Below are 17721 nucleotides of genomic sequence, written 5' to 3'. Positions count from 1 at the left end.
CCCCCCCCTTTCTTTTACTATTTTGTTCCCTATGTGGAAGTCGCTTATGAATCGTGCTCGGTTCACTGCACGGGAAGAAGCAGCTTGTGTTCTGGATCGAGGATTTGCTGTTGCAAAGCACTCCAACTTGCATGCAGTGGGGCAGCCTTCGCTATTCTAACCGCCGTGGTGATGTGCTGAGGAGCCCGTGCATAGGGATATCTTTTGCAGCCACGGCACCGAAGGTAAGAAGGGGCTTGGGGAAAAGAGGGATTTTTGCATCCTTTCATATTAGAGCTCATGCCCAGTATCCCCCTCCAGCAGGGCATCAGCAGTTCGTTCACAGCAGTATGAATAGGATGGAACCGATCGAGTAAAATGTTCTTGTGGAAAGCACATGGAGCTGGCAAGTGATTGCAAATATATATTTATTTTTAGTCTGGTAACATAATGTTTTACGATCTGTGCTCAACAGCGAGGACAGAGCTAACTTGCATAGCTCAGGAATGAGGAGATCTGTGGGCTCAGCCTCTGATGGGCAGTTTGCGTTGGCTGTTACATTGTGTTGAATGTGTACCCCCCACAGCCTCCCTAGAGCATCCTATCATCCTGTTGGATTTGGTGGGGTGTTTTTTTGTGGGTTTTTTTTTTTTTTTTCTGTTTTTTTCTTTTTTCTTTTTCTTTTTCTTTTTCTTTTTTTTTTTTCTAGATGGAGTGGCTGGTATTAATGAGAGAGGGAGAGGGATGAAAAAAAAAAAAACAACCAAAAATAAAAACCATATGGAGCATTTTATTGATGTGATCATAATCCTGTAATGGAGATTGCATTAAATGAGGATTGCATCAAAATGTCTAGCTGCTGTGAGGAGACAAGAAAGCAGAAACTATGCTGGATTGTAAATGAAGTTCTTAGATTGAAGGATTTTCTTGAACCATGGAGGGATATCTGTGAGCTTAAAGTTGCTGTGTATGTGGAGTACTGGAATGGGATAAAGCAGAGATCAAGCTGAAATATATTTTAAATTACTCAAGCTCCGTATGCAGTTAGAATTGGTTAGAGAAGCATTGCAGTGATGTCCAATGAATACTTGGTTTCAGCTATGGAGACCACAGAAAGGCAAGGAAAGAGAACACAGAAAGGCAAGGATAAAATATTTCTTACCATTCAGGGAAGGGAAGGATGGTTCATTTATGAGTTTTGCCATAATGGCACAAAGCCTACAGCCTGCTGGTCACACACAGAAGCCCTGTAGGCTGTAGAAAGGAGAGGATTTGTCTTCTATTCCTTTTGCAGCCTTGGTGTAGTTGCCTTTAAGAAGTAGCTCTGAATTCAGTGACAAGAGGCAAACAGGGACTTATTTGCCCCCCTCGGACATGAAAAACAGCTGTAAGCTTGAGAAAGGTGGACCCAACTCATCTGATCCTGTCTTTTTGAGCTTGAGTTGATAAAGCATTTTGAGTAATTGTTGCTGCTTATCACAATTGGCAAAGGAGGGGGAAGATGTTCAAGTTTATTGAACCGAAGCAGAGCTGAGGACAACAGTGGATAACAGCTTACCCTTGCCTTCTTTTTTGCTGAATTTTATTCTGGCAAAGACAACTTTGTGGCATGAGCCACAAAGAGCACCTTCTTTGAGTCTTTTTGAAAGGAAACCCAAAGAGAACAGAAAGATTAAGCCAAAGATAAATGTTCACTTTTTGCTTGTCAGCAGTGGAAGCAGTGTTGATCTGTCAGACTGCACAGGTCAAAAGAGGTAAGACAGGAGAAAAGTTTGTCATTTATTTACAAACTTCTTCACACACAATGGAAGTTGTTATACAAATAAGCAGCATAGACTGGGAATGACCCATTTCTTAGAACCACCTACACTGTAATTTAAATAAACAATAGAGAAATTTCCTCTAAAGATACTCATTAGTATCTTTGTATAACTGCAAAAGAGTTGGTTAATTATAAAATTATGTAGATTAAAACAAAACAAAATATCCCAGGTTGTCAGAAGTAATTTGTTTTCCCATTTGAGTTGTGTACAAAATCAGAGGTAATAGCTCCGCTGTTGAGTGTCTCTCCTGCTGTATATTTAGCATAAAGTTTAGACAGAAATTATTCATTTAAAATAATCAAAGGAAGTGAAGAAAAGCAGCTTAAGAGTATTGAATTCCTCTTAAGTGTTTTATTTTGGCAAACGGAGACTTCTTGTGATTTGTAAGAGATGAGTTTAGAATATTCATGGCTAAGCTCCAGGGAGCTTAGTGTAGGCTCAGTAGGCAGACGGTTCTTCTGAGGAGATATCTGGAAAAGATGTGCTTAGATTTCAAGCCATGTTCAATTGAGACTGTTGATATCCACCTTCCAAAACAACTGTTATGATGCTGAGGGGAACGATGCTGAGTCTGGAAAATAAGGCAAGCATTCCTGCCTCACTTTTTAATGGAAAAAGTAAGCGGTGTTCATTAATTATACTTCTGTATGTACAAATGTTCCAAAATTGACTCCAATTTTTATCAAGTTACAGCTGAGACAAAATTTATCTTCTGAAAACATGGTTGTCCATGCAGATCTGGGTCTGTAATTTTTCTGCAGAAGAACTCTTTATTGCTTCATGGCTGCATTGTTCATCCTTGCAGCATTTCTTTGAGTGTAAGCCTTGCTGTAGTTAAAGGATAATTTATATTCAGTGTAGTACTGTCTGCTCAGTGGAATTGGCTTTATACATCACAGCCTCTGAGAAAAAGGAGATCAAAGATCTGAACCTGCGGTCCTGTATTGCATTTGTAGTCTTACTCTGTAGTCTTTCACACTTCCATAGTTAAGATATGTCAATCATTCTATTAGAACACCCATTTATTTAGTAATTTAACATTTAGTTTTGCAGATGGGATCTAAGCTTAATGCATTCATATGGTATAAAAGAAGTTATCCTAAGTAATGAAGTGTAATAACAATTGACATTTGCTAATATAGCACTGTAAAGTTGGATTTATAGAAAGCTTGGTAGAAAATAATGCCAGCCTGAGCAATTTAGAGAAGAAAAACAACAACAACAACAAAATAATTTATTTCCAATCTGGAAAGCCTTATGGAGCCAGGTGGGTGTTTATAGTGGGCTTTAAAGGGGCCTGGGATTATTAAGGAGGCAGTAGGACTCTCCTTAAAGTAGAATAGCCCTGTCTTACCACGGGAATTAGTCAGATCTCGATTTACTGGTTCAATCTGAGGCTGTTTTAGATGCCCTTGGCATTATTCTAGATATTTCTTCTAAGGGCAGAGTTACAAAAACCGAGCACAGCCCCCTGTCTGTGTCTGAATCCTTTAAGTTATCCTCTCAAGAAGCTAACAAGAACCACGCTTTTTGATTAACATTGAGTGTCAGACACAGGTGTTAAAAGGATTTTGGGGATGCAGTGGCTGAAGCACGCTCACCAGATAGTTCACTTGAGAACAGCAGTGTAGAAACCAAGTCCTTCTGTCACAGGTGCCGGGGTGGTACTAATGGTCAGTGCACACTTTGAGACCTTTCTTCTAAAGCATCCCCAGACCTTTTCCAATTGCCTGTCTGTTAGTCAGCCGCCTCCAAAGAGCGAGGTCGTTGCTCCCAGGCTCGTAACCTCTTCATGGGTATTGCAGGCTGGAAGTTACAAACTGGAAATACATGTGCAGTCAGTGCTTCAGCTGCATGTCCTACACGGTGCCTGTGACTGGGCACAGGCCCCAGATATCACATGCTGTTTTCCCAAGCACATTGCAATAGAATAAATGGGTGTCCAATTCAACGAAAGTTTTGCCCCTTAAATAAAAATTGATAAGGAGGATTAACAGTCTGCTGTCTCAATTGCCTCCTTCTGCAGTGAGATCACTGAGGGAATTTATAGCAGTTGTTAGTCTTCAGCGTGGCAAAGGAGCGATGAGCATTTCTTGTCTCTTCTGAAAATTCATGCTCCCTGCGTATATAAAGGCAAGTAATATGAAGTGGGAAATTTACTGTGGAAATGGGAATTTGATTATCTCATAAGATCTGTAGGGAGACTCCCATTCTCATTATCCAATGGTAAAATAAGGAAAATAGATTTAAAAGGCAGTCTTTTTCAATTACGGGCTCTGAATTAGCAGAGTGACTTGCCAGGAAGCATAAAAGCTTCTGTAGCTTTCGCACTTCTAAAAGCTCCGCTGTAAGAGGAGTTTAAACTGTCCTTAAAATTATCTTAAAGGTGTCACACTGTGACTAATAGTTGAATACAGGGAAAATATATTCTGAGTATTGCTGCTTATTACCCCTGGCACAAGTGAAAGAATTTTTAATTCTCATAAAACTTTTTAGAACAAAACCCACGTCCAAATGAGGATGACAAACAATATTTTTCACAGTAACATTTTATACTTGAATGGAAAGAAAAAGCCCACCCCAGTTGCAGGGAAGGTTTCATTAAGGTCCAGGGAAAGTGAATGTAAAAAACAATATTGCTATAAAAGACCATGGAATTTAAACATGCAGATAAAATCAAATCATGGTTCTGACAGTAAACAAGGAACTGTAAAGAGTCGTGTCAGTGCTTTTAATAAATGGCCTGTTGAACATCAAGTATTTCAGATACTCTTAGAAAATAAATGTTCTTCCACAGATAATGTAAGACTTCTTGATCCAACACAGTGAGGGCCAAAGATTCTTGTCTGCAAAAGCATTTCTATTGGAACAGGGCCTTGAATAATTTTTTGTATTATGAAACATAGATACCTTAACACCTGACACTTATTTAGGAGCTAAACATGCTAACATGGTATCAAAGGTATTGTTGTATAGAAGTTTTGCTTGAGAATGGTAGAACTTAGGCTACTAAACAGCAAGTGCTTTTAACTTTGCAAGGGAAGTTCTTTTGAAATTAATGTTGTTTTCCTTTACATAAGTTGTGATATACAACTAGGACTGTATCATGGCAAGCAAATCTACGTAACCAGCTCAGCAGAGCTGAATATGTTCTCAGAGAGACAAATGAACCTTGAAATTAATGGTGACTTCCAAATTTAATAGTGAAATTATAAACCGAGGTGGTCCATTGTATTTAAAACCCATCTCTGTGGGGTTAGATAGAGGAGTTCTCTGTGCTAGGAAACTTTGCCTGCTTCATTTACCTGGCAGGAGAACATCTTACATTGTATAAGGCTTTGATTTGATAGGGCTGTTTAAGGGAATGCTTTTCTGCTGGTATAGAAAGAATATGTCACTGGTGATGTAGTCAGCAGTGTTTACATGTTACATCCTTAAGGACGTAGTTTTATTATTTTTGTAAGAATTTAATTGGTAATTTTTGAGCTTTCTGCTGTCTACTGAAGTAGCAGGATATACATACCAAATTAAAAAAAAAGCAAGTAAAAGTTTGCAAAGTCTAGGCACAGTGTATTTCATTTACTTACACCATCAGTATTACAGTTCCATGTGAGCTCATTAAATTAATGAATGTGTACACATGGAAATCTACAGTCTACCAGACTTGTGATCACAACCCTGGAAAGCCACACACAGGCTTCTTTTAGCTTTAGTTCCTGGCAAATATACGTAGATGTCTACTGAAGGAAATGTGAATGCTACTTGGAGAATGACACTATTACAGATTCCATTAAAATGTGAAGTAAGAAAAAACTATTAACAGAAAGTCACCTGCCTGCTTCTCGCCTGTACCTGGAGTTTCACTAGAAAGTCACATTTTTTGATGATCCTTCTGAGAAAGGAAGTTTCCTGACTTTGAGCAGAAATTGAGTTTAATTTCTGCTACTGGAAGTCATAGTTTAAGCTCTTGTTTAGTCAGTTGTGTGGATCTGTGATTGCTTTGTAATTTTATAAGCACATTTCATCCTGTTTCTTGACAAACAAGTATGGAACTGTGTTCTAGCAGGCACACGGTCATTTGGATCACTGGTTTGACTTAGGTATACTGCAAGGTTATTTCTTTTTGAAAGGAAGGGTAGCTTCAAGGGGAAGTATTATGTCGAGGAGCAGGTTGGATTCAGATACTGGAAGATTTTCGCCCAACAGTTATTATGTTTGTGATGAAATGCTGATGTTAAATATAGGAAGGATGTGCCACAACCTTCCCTAATCTGTGTAGGGAAAAATGCAGAACTCCAGTGGTTTGAAACGCCCCCATTAAATAGTGATGTAAGAGCATCTGTACTGTGTATAGGAACACTGGGCTCAAATGATAGAAAATCTGAACTATAGCTCAGAGTAGCAGCTTTTTCAAATTATAGTTGATGCAAGTGGTTTATAAATATATTCAAGATGTAGGTAATGAAACAAAAGTTACAATTAAATGGACTAACCATCTCGCTTTGTCCGTCATTTTACTGACCCTTGGAAAATGTATGTGGCAACGTGTTTTAAATTAAGATCAAGAACACAAGGTAACAAAGTAATAATTTGGGAGATGAAAAGTGGGAATTAAATGCGTAAAATTCATTTTCTGTTCATCTTTCTGCCTTGTTCACATGTGAGACTTTATCAGAATAAATGGATTCCTATAAGGGTTTTGTAATAGTTTCCTGTTCTCTGAGAAGTGTATTCAGAACCATGAGGTTAAGTGCTTGCCAGATTAGTGTACGTGCATGTCCAATTATCAAGGAATTCCTCCTAAAATTAATGTTCAAGAGATCCACATCTTCATGACTAATGTACAATTGTTTATGTTAGTTCTATCTGAGGAATGCAAATTACAGAGGGGACTTTAGATATTCCTGATGATAACACTCTGGAGGACACTCCTAAATACCCTTAAGTGCACTTAAATTGTATATAATCCAAAATAACAATGACTGAAAAATGGAACTGTCGTAACATTCTTTGTGTTCACTGATTTTTACCTAATTCATTTTTCATGTACAAGCCCCTTAAAAAAACAATACATCTAGGAGAACAGCGTTAACTATGCTTTCTTAGCAAAGCTTATCTTTAAAATACCTTTAAGACATTTACATTTACAGAGTGGTGAACCATTAGTCAGATATTTCTGACATCTTGGCTATCAGTGCATGTCTTTAAGAGCTAAGTTTTACTTACATATTTGTAGAACTTTTACAAGTTTTGAAGAACTGCTCTGAAGGAACTCTAAGGCATTATACAGAGTAGGTCTGAGATGAGTTCATGGAACATTAACTCAGTGTGTTCCAAATTAGAAAGGAGAGGGAAAAAAAGTCATTAAAAAAATCAGCTTGCAAAAATATTTGGCAATTCAGGGGAAATGAAGATGATCACTTCCTGAACGCGTCTCAGAAAGAAAACACACTGATATTTCATGTAGAAGAAATGAATTACTGTTGTGAAGTCAGAAAATGTTGTTTTCCTAACTGGAGTTTAGGGACATGTCAAACATTCGTAGCCTTACGATGAGAAATGAACTAGCAACACCTTCTATAGTTCTGTAGTTCTGAGACACGTGAGTGTCACTGCACAATCTGAATCTCATGTGCTAAAGGAAGAGATGTTCTTGGTGACTAAATACCACTGATTTGCAAGAGTTTGGGAGTTGCTTGCTTGTTTTTGAATGTTTTAATGGAAACGTTTTGCTTTAAAATGATCACTTTCTTCTCTGAAAACAAAGAAAATTGTACTTACATGATGTCACATTGAAATGAAAAAGAATAGACTGAATTGTTTCTTAAAGCAAAATATTGTAGAATTGAAGGATATTTTCTTATAGAAATGATAGTGTCATTTTAATGTGCAGGTGAAAGCTTCTAAATAACATCAGACTTTTTAAAAACAATGAGGAAAATGAGTATAAAATAATAAAGAATTCATATTCTTCCTTAATGAAAAAGACACTTTGTTTGGGTCGTTTGAGAGCACTATGTCTTTGAAATGACTTCGTTAATTGAAGTTAGAAATCAGTAAACAAGTAATGTTTATCATGCAACTGTGGAAGTCCATTTGAAAGGATTTCCACAGTTTGGATGAGTGTGTAATAGGACTCGGATGTTCAAAGCGAGTTGAACTTTGAAAGAGCCTAAAGCTTGTCTGTTGTCAAGAAATATACGTATATATACATCACAAGCTTTGTTAAAGACTATTGATAATAACACTTTGTACCTTATTCATGTTTTCTAATTTTTCTTTAATATTGGAAACGCTAAAACTAAAAGTCACCATCTGATATTTGAAAAATATTGCAGCTCAAGTGCAATTATGCTACCAATAATGGGTGATCACATTCTTTTTACTGAGTCTTTTCTATTCAAGATTTAAATACTTAAGTACTTTACATACTTAAACAGAGAAGAAGGAGGAGCAGAAGAATTAGAAAAGCTGTGACAGAAATGAATCCATTCTAGTAAGACTGTATGGTATCACGATTTGTGTTCAGTTTGGGGCCTATTGTGTCTTATTTTACTTTCTGCATTTTGTGTCTCACTAAACAGGTAAGTTTAGGCATCAACCAGCCTGTTAAGTTTCGTCAGAGTTGAATGAGGATGATTCTGATTAAACAGAGACAGTTTTAATTAACACTTTTACCTTCTATCTTCTGCTTCCATTCACTGGGTGCTTTATTTCAAAGTTTGGGGCACAGAAATGTATTTGTGTGGATCTTGACTATGTTTAGAAATGCTGCTGAATTCAGAATAGCTTCTCTGTGTGTATTGCTTCTCTTAATGTCAGTGTGAGTGATGGAAAGATGTGTGGTACAGAAGGCTCACCCTGACTGTTGCTAAGCTGAATAGCCAGCACTGGAAAAAGTCTTGGTTGTATTTTGAGACAATCATAGTAAGCACGTATTCCAGTCAGAAAAAGAGATCTCTTCTACTTTCTGTCACTCTAAACTTTGAAATCCAGTTAGACAAACTGACACAAATAAGCATAAGAGAAAGATTTCATTTATTAAAGGAAAAAAAAAAAAAGAATTGAATGAAATTTCTGAAATTTCTGTGAATTTCTGATAGCTGAACTTGTTTTTTATTCATTAGAATAAAAATTCATATGGCAGACTAAACCTGAGATCTTTTTTACTATCTCTTAAGTCGGAGAAAAAAGGTAAACATGCTGGTACCTTAGTTGCAATAGGACAGTGCTTCAGAGATTGTATCTCATTGCTGAGCTCAAATTCAGTAAGAAGTTTATAAAAATACAAAATGAATTTCTTTCCAGTTTTGTGTCTGAGTGGTGTTTTTCTGAATTACTGTGTAGGGTATTTCAAAATTACTCCCTAAATCTTAATTGACAAAATATTACTGCTATTTCAGACTGTTTATCTTCATACAAGATATATAATTTGTTCAGCGATTGCTTGCTGCATGTGCTTTTTATCTTGGTAACTTAAAGCAGGTTTAAGTTTTGGTTACTGTTATTTAACATCAGTGGAAAAACATACACAAATGGAATGTTTTCCTTCTAAGTTTCATAAAAGCTTGATCTGGCCTCAAATAAGTGCCTTCTTTTTTTTTTTTTTTTTTTTTTTTTGTTATGAGTCCCCTTTACACTTAACGACTGTATTTTCACTGAGATATACTTAACAAAAACAAGTATTTAAAAAATCATGGCTGAATCAAAAAATAGCGAAACATCAGTCTGCAAAAAAACATTCACGGTCTCAGTTACTTATATGTAATTCATTCTGACAGGTGCAGTACTTTCATGTTTTATTGTGCTATAAACCTTAAAAAAAATATATTGAAAAAAGTTTAGAGTAAGTGATTTAGATGAAGCTGGCGGGTGGTGCAGTACAGCTACTGCGAGATAACTGCATTCTAAAAACTCAGTCACTTCTGCGAAGGATCTGTGCCTTGACTTTGTCAGTGCCCACCAAACCGCAAGGCAGTGATTGATGGATGCAGCAAACAATCAACAGAAGCTACTTTCTGAACAGTTTAGGATACTTTGGTGATTTTGGATCACAGAATCACAGAATCACAGAATCACCCGGGTTGGAAGGGACCCCAAGGATCATGTAGTTCCAACCCCCCTGCCTAGCAGGGCCACCAAACATACACATTCAGATCAGGTTGCCCAGGACCCCGTCCAACCTGGCCTTAAACACGTCCAAGGACGGGGCATCCACAACCTCCCTGGGCAGCCCATTCCAGGGCCTAACCACTCTCCTAGTAAAGAACTTAAGATCAGAAAATCTCTTCAATTGCCATCCGTGTGGTTATGTGTATATGTAAGGAATATGCATCAGCACGACCCTACAAACAGTTCTGACTGGGAAGACAGACAAATAATGAGGAGGGATGTTAAAATTTCAAAATACTCTTGGAAACAGCTTCAGTAAGCTATTATGGGAATAAAATGCCTCTGATAAATCTAACACCAGTTAGACATGCTCAGATATTCTTTAGTCACATCACCAGGGGAATTACCATTTTAAAGAGATTAAGGATACCACTGTCTTTTGGAACACTGTTGTGTCATTTTCTTCTCTTTCAATAAATTTAGCTTCAACTGGTGCAACTCTTACAACCCTGGCTGTAAATGTTTTGGAGGGAGAAATATTTGAAGTCCTTTCTGGGTTGGATAATTTCTTTCTCATATTTTGGAGGTGTTAGGTCTACGAAGGATCCTCTAAAAGGCAGCCCCAATTGTAGTGAATAGTTCTGTCAAGATGGAGAGTTGACAGCTGTATGATTTTAGGCTATGTTTTGAATGCCAGTTAGCACTAAGTCAGATTCCTTTTCCCTTTTCCTTAAACTGAGTTTCTTAACAATAAAATTCAGCCCTGGATAAGTGTGAATTATTTGAAGCTCAAAGGTAAGATGATGTTGGCAGTGAGATAAAATACTTCAAGAGGTTTCTGCTTTGGTTTTGCATAATACCAAAGTGCTCATTTAATATTCAGAGGAATCCTTGGAAAATTTCTAGACTTGGCTCTTAGCAACCTGCTGTAACTTAGAAACTTCAGGCAAGTTTGGCTAGACTGCTTCTGCAAACATGTCTTCTAATGTGAACTTTCCTATGATTCTGTGAAAAAGCCAGGGACTCCTCCATATAGGTGATACATTTTCACTGTGTTTTGGGTGGGATTTTTTGTTCCAGTTCAGGAGCTTGCTATATCCTTGTGGCTCTGGTTGTTCAAAGGATAATAAAGAAGTGACCAGGACAGGAATGGTGAACAGGAGAGAGCAGCTATTTTTGTTCTTGGACTTGGATCTCCATTTTGTTTGCTATTTCTGTCTCAGTGTGTGCTATCTCATGTAATTTTTGGAGGCCTCCTTGAACTGAGGTTATAAAGACAGATCTACACTTCTACAAGTCATCTGTTCACTGCTTTTGTGCAATGCTGTTCTAAATACAGTTTAAAGTACTGCTTTTGATCTTGGAAGCACTTTTTAGTTTTATTTCAATTTCTGAGTAAAACACGCTGCATGATTTAGTTCTTCTGTAAAAGATAAAAGTAAAGCAGAAGTCTCAGCTTTATAAACATTAAAGCCCAGGGGAAGAAAACCTGAGACTAATTCTTTTCCTGTGGTCCTGAAAGACCGAAGTTAGTTGACATTCAGAGCTGTAAGACAGATCTGTTAATCCATGTTTTCCTGAGGGTTTTCTGGAGTGGACACATTAGGTGGAGTGTAATTTTGTTTGTATTTATGAAGAGCATTCTGCTGATGCTTCATATTGATGGTTAAGTGCTCTTTACTCCAGGAGTGTCTGGAGGTTGATTGACATTACATGTCCACTGCAGAAATGCAAAAGTGAAGTTTCTGAAAAGAGACTTAACATATTGTATGAGCTGAATGGATATGAGAAAATAAGGAAGGCTTAGAAGAGACAATAGGTTTATGGACAGAAATGTAAGTATTGGAAGAAAAAAACCACTGTAAATTAATCTAAAGTTCTTAAAAATTCCTATAAAACCAATAATTTTTAAATTACTCAAAGGACTGCCATCTTCTAGACACTCCAAAAATGAACAGTTTTGTTCAGTTTCCTCATTCTGCTAATTATCATTAACTCACTGTGTCATTGCTTCTAAATAGTATTCAGTGATGGTAATGAAATGAGTGATCTAGGTTCACCAAGTAAAGAAAAGCAACTGGAACAAGTTGTGTAGGGAGAATGTGCTGTCCTTGTTCTTGGAGCTTTTTAGGATCAGACTGAATAAAAAGTTCAGCAGCCTGCTCATACTTCATAGTTGACCTTGCTTTGAGCAGGAGGTTGGGTAGTTCATTTACATAGGCCCCTTCCAGTTTGGATTATCCTGTGATTCCACATCTTATTAGCTCATAATGTAGGTAGGATGTACTAGAAGGTGTAACAAGCCTTCCAGTTTGTTCCTTAAGAGCATGCAAATTCTGTAGGCTGGTATTTACACGTGTTTTAAAACAGATCTGCAGAATGACATCCTAAATGGCTTTTTACTCTTAAGGTATTTGGAGACTCTTGAACTTTTGCAACCATTTTCCTAAAATCTTCAGAATGCAAAATGGATCAATGAGAGAAGGAATTTTGTTAGCTTGCCTTGGTTAATTTTGCTGTCCTTTTTTGTCTTCTTTTACTCCATGCTGTAATACCAGTGCAAACAAAACAAACAAAACTTGAATTTTCTCATCTGACTGTATAAAACCAGGTACCTTTCGAAGAATCTCTACTGTTAATAAGCCTTTTATTTATTCTTTGTCTCATCATGGAATTATTTGGCAAAGCAGTCAAATAAACCAAAATTGTGCACTGAAAAGTAGTTAGGAAGATATTCTGAGTCTGCACTACATTTCTTTCTTTCTTTTTTTGTTAAATCTAGATAAGACTCCTTTTCATTTAGGTACTTCCACTTATTTTCTCGCTATCTGTATCATATGAAGCCATTGGTACATTTTTTAAATCTCTAAAAGAAATACAATACTGCATGTACTAACTGTAACTGAAATTTAGAAACTTCCATGCTTGTTTATTTTGGCCAATTTTATCTGAAACTCAGCAGAATACTGAATGCACGTATTTAGCATTTTCCACCCGTGATTCTTCTCGTACCATTTAATTATCCATTTTGTTTCTTCTATCTGAACGAGAACCCTTTCTTTCTCTTAAAAAATACTTAGATTTTACTGAAATATTTCAATACATCTCTGCTGTCTGCAGTTTATTTGTAGCTGTTTGATGGTTAAACACAGTTGTTACACAACAATGGACTGTTTCCTGTTATACTAAGGAAAACCTCTTAACCTAATTATATGTTTATCTTAATAAATGGGTGTAAAGGAATGTATTGCATTTGAACCAGAGACCATCTCAAGCTGATATTGTGAGATTCCTTGGATTTTAAATAGGCAATAACAGCAGATGGAATACAGGCAAGTGTCTGCAAGGCCACTAGGATAAATCAAAGTTTTCTTGAGTTCCAAGAAGGTCCTAGTTGGTTTTCCATCAATGGGAATTTAATCATGAAGTGCTAATGTAGAGTATGCTTTAAAACTTCCTAAAAACCCAGAATATTCCATAGGAAAACTGTATTCCATAAAAATAGACCTGTGACATTCACTATATGCTTTTTAGCACGTACTTTAGACGTGGGGCTTAGGCTTGCTTCAAGATGATCAACTCTGATAGTGCTGAATATAAAAATGTCAATATAATTATTCAGCTTCAGCAGAAAATCATTTCTGCTGTTTTTTCACTGTGTGGAGGAAGGGATGAACTGGTTTTCTATTACTCTTTATCATTGAGGTTTTCTATTTTTGCCATCAACTGGGAACATTTCCCAATTACTTTCTTTCCATCTTGTATTCAGGGATGGGCTATTTTGTAAGACAAATCTTAATGAAAGAGATGCCCTGATGTGCTGGTATGAAATAGTGGTAATTCAGCAAGAGCTGTTCCTTGACTGATGATCAGAAACATGGTCAGCTTTGGATATAAAGTGAGCTACTTACACTATTCTAATGCTAATCCAGCCTGCCTCTATAAAGGTATTACATGTATTCCACTGTAGAAACTTAATAGTAAATGTTCTCAATAAGGCACATGCATATGAACAGATTCTGTTTATTTTACATTAGTAAAAGAAAATAGTGTTATGCAAATATAAGTTGGTATCCACAGACACAGAACCCTGGCAGTTGTTCTGATACTTCCTTCGTTTGTATCAGCAAATTTTGTTTCAAAAGATACTTCACTGCAATCCCAGCTAAGCAAAACAGTGTGATTTAAATGTATAGTTGGCATCATGGATGATATGTTTATGAGGTGTATAACCAGGGGGAAATCACAGATTTTCAATTTCTCTTGGAATATATTCATTATTAGAAGGCATCAGGAACAATACCAGAGTATTGTTTCCTGTAAGAGAAGAAAGTCCTGTTCAAGTTTTTAATGAATCTCTTGGGAGGATGATCAGATGTACAGGTTAAAAAAGCTGTAAGCATTCTACTGGGAGTAGTCATTAAAGACAAGATGAATGGGAGCTATCTGTACTTATGAAAGAGAAATATGGAAGATGATTTACAAGCCAAAAATCTCCTTATCTTTAAATGGTCTCCAGTGCTGCAGTATATAAGGAAATACAAAGTAAGGGTACAAGTAAGTCTTGTTTGTGAGGTGAGATGTGGTTACCTAAAAAAATCTCCAAACAAAATACTGAGAAACAGCACTGATCTGATTTTTTTATGAAAGAAGCCTGCAAAGATTATTTCCTTGGTTTCTAAGTTAGAAAAAGCATTAGAGTTGAAAGAAAACCTAAAGTTATTGCACGGTTAATCAACTTGGAGGGCCTTATGTTGAAAATCTGATTTTCTAAGTTAAATAAATATGAATTAATAAAAGATCTTAGATGAAACAAATGAATTCCGTGAAAACAGCTTAATCCTCTGGTGAGTCACTTTTTTAGTAAATCAAAAAGTGACAGCACAGGAGTGCTAAAAGGCTTTCCTTTCCACAAGGCACTTCATACCTTTGATTATTCACTCAGGCTTGACCAAGCCAGAAGCCTACTTGTTAGACCCAGAATTGGTGATGAAATCATTTGTTTAACTGTTGCTTTTTCCTCTGAAGTATTACAGATGCAGAATTTGGAATGCATTGTGAACAGCAACAACGTAAATAAACATTTCTAAATTAATTCCTCAAAATTTGTTGCTTCAGACTTTCAAATTGGTCATCCAAGATGCACGTAAACATTTTATTGCCATGAAAAAGCCAATTTGTTTGTTGTTTGGGTGAATTTTGGCTTTAGTTTTGTTTTGTTAGTGTAACTCTTGAATGGAGTACAAATGCAGTGAAAACTTGGATAACAACAAAACATGAACTGTGTTCTAACCGCATCTGTTGAACATAACGACGGTAGTTTTGCATTCATTCAGCTTTTGGAGAGGTCACACCCTTTGCAAATAATATGCATGGAAAACTGCTGTATTCACAGTGCCTCATCATTATGAATAGTGTGTATTGCAGCTGACACAGCCATTCACAACGCTCTGTGCATGATGTGAATCTGGGCTTTTTGTCATACGGGAAATATTCTGGAGTCCAAAATAAAAACACGACAACAGCAGGACGATGGAAGCTTCTCTTAGTACACATTTCTCAGTATTTTGTAAAGATTCCCTGCAACTTTTTTCTTTCTCATTTTTCAAGATATGTGTAAGTGCCTTTATCTTTCTGTATTAAAATCATGCGTGTGTTTCTTTTATGTATGCATGAACATGCTGTTGTTGTGGAAGTCATTACTTACATCCTTGGTCTAAGTTACACACTGGGCTTATGGGTTTTGAGAAGGCTTCTTCGTGAAGCTTTCCCAGCAAAATTCATCTCTGACTGGAAATACCCATGTGTAGAATCCTCTTGAGCAGACTGCCAGTCATGGCATTTTTAAATGTGTGTCAGTGAATGTAAACCAGGACAAGAATAAGGACATCAAGTCTGTTCTGGCTTAAGACTGAAATATCACAAAACGTAAAGGAACGTGCTCATGCATGTAGAACTATTTTTGTGATGTAGAAAGTTACTAAAAGATGATTAATGATCATGTGTTTTCTAGTGGCTTTGTCTTTGGGTGTATCTTAAAAAGCAGTGTCACTGTTGCAACTTGTTAAATGCTTATGTTTCTTTTTATTATATGACAAAAAGCATTTTGCTGATTCTCATGTACCCACTATCCCCTACCTTTCTCTGCCTGTTTGTCTCACACTGACTCCTTCTTTTCTGTGAGTATAGGCCCTAGAAGCAACATAACATTTCTTGTTATGAAGGCAGTAGGTACTAAAAAGTTATTTGAAGCCCTGTGACTGTTTCCTTTACAAAGGCTTGCAAGTATTTTAGGAAAAATGCCAGCTAGTGCACAGACAGTTTGGCTCTCAGAACATAGTGTTAAGGTTAACAAGTTGTAAATAGCTGCATGTTGCCATTATCTCAAAACCCCGCTGTTTTTAGGACACAGTGAGGAGTCTAATAAGAATGTATTGCTTTTTTAAAAATTTCTTTTCTTCTTTTTCTCCTGCTTCTTTTGTACAGCACTTACAGAAGCATAAGTTTTAAAATTTAGATGGGCAGTGATGAGGTCTTACAGTTTTGATGAAATTCTTTCATCTTTCTGACCAGTATGACAATCATTGAACTGAGATGGGAGAAAACCACAGCCCAAAACTGCTGCTGTCCCTTACAGAACTATATATACTAAGGAATCCAATTGTAGAGTAATTTATTTTTCTACAAAATTAAATTCAGCGTTAAGGGTGCTGAATATATTTATATGTGCAAACATTCATATGCATAAGACTTTTTACAGCAGCATAAATGTGCTCATCTCGATTGATGTCTGCTAAGTTTTGCTGACATAAAAAGCAGGTCTTTTCTATTACATATCATTCAAAGTTGCAGGATCTGTTTTTCAAACACACAAAATCTGCGTAGCGCATTAAGTGAAACAAGATAGTTTCGGTGCTTAAGAGCTGTTTGCTCTCTTCTGAGATGATCTGATGTGTTAGCTTTTGGATGTTTTGCTCACTGAAGTGGCCAACTTTGGAAAAAAGATTGGTAAATGTCTCCTTATTAGTATATTCTTGTCATTAAACAATCAATATGAACTTGACACTGATCCAGGAATAGTTAGTGTACTATATATGTGCATATATATATATATACACACATAGTTCTCCCTGATCATTTCTTTTCAAAAGCAAGCACCAACACTGAGCATTAAAAAAACCATTAAACTTATGTGTACTGGGAAAAGAATTGAAGCTTGATGATTTTCAAACTATTAGTGTTTTATACCTGAAGGTGTAGAAAACCATCGCATAATTTGATTTGAAAAAAGAATGAGAATAGTTGAAGTAGCCATAGAATAGTAATAGTAGTAATAATAGTACTATAAGAGTGACCAATCTAACAGACTACCTAACCAGCAGTAACGAAGTTCCCATGATAATTCTCTTTGCAGGAGATTGTGATGTGTCAGAATAAGAAAAAGGAAACAAACGGAGCAGAACTTACTGCTTAATGTTCTGTGTCAGGAGCTGATGCTCAGTCAGTAATTAGATCTTGCCCATTTTAGGTGGGAAAAGGATTAGTTCAGGAAAAAAAAAAAGTAAGAGAGTACATTGCATTACTCAGGAACACCATGATAGGCCACTGTCTGGGATATGCTGGACCCTGCCTTAAGTCTGGAAGATTTAGAGCTGAAATGAACCAACTATAGAAAGAAAGAGTTAGAGCAAAGTCCTGCCTGAAAATTTCATAAAGACAGGGCAGAAGATACACATGGTCTGAACACCAAAGAACTGAAATTAATGTGCTGCAATACCAAGGCAAAGTGCCAAGATGAAGCATAAGT

General features: G+C 36.7%; 1 protein-coding gene across 1 annotated transcript in view; it reads left to right on the top strand.

Annotated features, from left to right (window-relative positions):
* The first annotated feature begins 78 nt into the window (after positions 1-78).
* Positions 79-17721, top strand: part of LOC122183001 (protocadherin-11 X-linked-like) — a 75602-nt gene continuing 57959 nt past the window's right edge. Inside the window, exon 1 of the mRNA XM_042876707.1 lies at positions 79-224. The gene's annotated coding sequence lies outside the window, so the exon portion shown is untranslated. The remainder of the gene's footprint in view (positions 225-17721) is intronic.

This window comes from Lagopus leucura, unplaced genomic scaffold, assembly GCF_019238085.1.
Source record: "Lagopus leucura isolate 7727_CA_CO unplaced genomic scaffold, USGS_WTPT01 Super-Scaffold_100016, whole genome shotgun sequence".
In the NCBI taxonomy this organism is placed as follows: Eukaryota; Metazoa; Chordata; class Aves; order Galliformes; family Phasianidae; genus Lagopus; species Lagopus leucura.
The sequence above is the reverse complement of the archived record's forward strand: the minus strand, read 5'-3'. Positions and strand labels throughout refer to the sequence as shown.